This window comes from Miscanthus floridulus, chromosome 9 (genome assembly GCF_019320115.1).
Source record: "Miscanthus floridulus cultivar M001 chromosome 9, ASM1932011v1, whole genome shotgun sequence".
NCBI lineage: Eukaryota > Viridiplantae > Streptophyta > Magnoliopsida > Poales > Poaceae > Miscanthus > Miscanthus floridulus.
This window is the reverse complement of record NC_089588.1, coordinates 37,435,604-37,438,117: the sequence shown is the minus strand read 5'-3', so window position 1 is coordinate 37,438,117 and position 2,514 is coordinate 37,435,604. Positions and strand designations below refer to the sequence as shown.

The window sequence follows — 2,514 nt, the reverse complement described above, 5'->3', positions numbered from 1 at the left end:
GGACACCAATATCTTTCATCACCGAGTCATATAAGCAATGGTGGCAAGAGTGGAAAGAACAACTGTTCGCAACTTCTGCTCACACATATCGGCACATGATCGACCCTGAATACGCCATCCCTGACGACGCGGTAAGTTTCCTTTAACTCCCTTCTGCTTTTCCCTTCATATATCAGTAACCGATTCTCTTGTAACAGGTTAACAACCCAGCACCATCGGTGAGCAAAAGTGGGAAACCCTTCAATCTCCGGCCTATTTTCCCAACATCGCTGATCGGCTACAACGCTCCCACCTTAGCCGCTTTGACCCACCAGAAGATTCGTACCAAGACCATCACTTCCAAGTCCAAATTGGCTACATCCAGGGCTACTCCATCGGCTGCTGCTACAACCTTGGTCAAAGCATTTAAGGTAACAACCTCGTTTATTTTTACTTATGCCGATCACAAACTGTATTAACCTTAATCATCAGGGGGTAAGAGCTACTACTGGATCGTCATCGGCAATTCCGCCGATATCAAGCACCACTTCCTTCGATGAACCTTCAGAGGTAGTTTCTTGACTTTACATTTTACTTGTTAAATATCATCTCTTATACTTGTTTTGCAGCAACAATTGGGTACATCGGCAAACGTACCAGATGTCCAAGCTTCACAACCAACAAGTGTCGATGCCCCCCAGCCCATCGTTGCCGATGCCCAAGCAAAACGCAAAGCTTCAACAGATACTGAAGCACAGCCAAAACGACAAAGGTCTATGCCGATCCCTACATCTGCCCCAATGTCATCGGCCGTCATACCTCAAGAGCCCACCATCGATGAAGTCACAGAGGATATCCCATCGGCAAGCTCAGCCGATCCCCCACACGACATACTCCAGGTTGCTTCCTCCAGTCAAGCACAAGAAATTGCCTTGAAACAGGTAAACCGATCAGCCTAGTTGATTTACAATACTCATACTTACCCCTAACTGATCTCCCTCTCTCTCTCTCAGGAACAAGACTCCCCGAACAGCCTATTTTCCTTTGCCATTGATATTTCTGACGACGATGGAGAGGAGACAAGTTCTTCCCTTGCACTGGGAACAATATCGGCAGAGACTAAATCCAAGTTGGAAACCCTCCTGAACTTGCTACAACAAGGTACCGCCCAACTGGTAGATGACTCGGACCCCGCAAAGGCAATCTTCAAAACAATTCGGGGCCAGGTCCCTGCCGATGTTGAAGAAGTAGTCTTCCCAGCAGCTCACCTGGAAAGCCGCCAACTGCAATATCAACGGGCCGCTCAGCGCATTGCCGATAGAGCAGCTCAGGCTCAACTCAAAGAAGAGATGCTACAACTGAAACAGATTGCCGATGAGAAGCACAAGGGCATCGGCAACTTACAGACTTCGGGCGCTGAACTTAAGCAGAAAATCTTAGATTTATCAGCAAGGAAGATGGCTCTATTGGCTGAACTGAAAGAAGTTGAGGCAGCCTTAACTCATGCCCAACAAGAAGAAAGCCAGCTACCCGATGCCATCAAGACCCTTCAGCAAGAAAGAGATATCCAAGCTCGCAAAGCTTTAGCCATGAAGAAAAAACTCAAGCCTGTGGAGGGTACCGCCGATGACGATATCAAGGAAATGGAGGAAGCCGACCAGATTCGCCTGCGTGCGATATTAGCTATCCAATCCTTGTTGAACGTGTAATCTCATTTATTGTATCGGCACTTTATACTTTTATGCATCTATCCAGATACTAGGGTAATATTTCTTTAAATATTTTCCATTTATCGCTCTGGGAAACACAACCCCTTCGAGGGTTTCTAAAATATATGCATTACCAGGAACAGACTGATTTATCCGATATGGACCTTCCCAATTAGGAGACCACTTTCCAAACTTTGAACTCTTAGTCCCAATCGGTAAAATCAATTTCCAGACCAGATCTCCATCGGCAAACTCTTTTACTTTCACCTTCTTGTTATACCATCTAGCTACTCTTTTCTTATTTTCTTCGATACTAACTAAAGCCCTTAACCGATGACCCGCCACATCTTCCAACTCATCCTTCATAAGAGTATTATAATCATCGGCTGTCAGCTGATCTTGAGAACGTATTCGTCTAGAGCCAACCTTAATTTCCCAAGGCAATACTGCATCGTGTCCATATACTAACTGATAAGGCGTTACTTTGGTTGCACCATGACATGACATCCGATATGACCACAAGGCTTCATTTAATACTGTATGCCACCTCCTAGGATTTTCTTCAATTTTGCGCTTAATGAGTTTGATGATCCCTTTGTTAGAAGCCTCAGCTTGACCATTAGCTTGAGCATAATATGGAGAAGAATTTAAAATTTTAATTCCCATACCTACAGCAAACTCATCAAATTCTCCTGATGTAAACATAGTGCCCTGATCGGTAGTGATAGTCTGAGGAATACCAAATCGGTAAACAATATGCTCTTTCACAAAATCAATCATATTGACCGATGTCACCTTTTTTAAAGGAATTGCCTCAACCCACTTT

The 2,514-nt window shown here is 44.6% G+C and overlaps 1 long non-coding RNA gene across 1 annotated transcript; it reads left to right on the top strand.

The window, feature by feature from the left end:
• Positions 1–418: 418 nt before the first annotated feature.
• Positions 419–1,160, top strand: LOC136482821 (uncharacterized). The gene is made up of 3 exons (XR_010765208.1): positions 419–549; positions 609–920; positions 993–1,160. It is a non-coding gene; the product is annotated as an uncharacterized lncRNA (long non-coding RNA).
• The last annotated feature ends 1,354 nt before the right edge of the window (positions 1,161–2,514 follow it).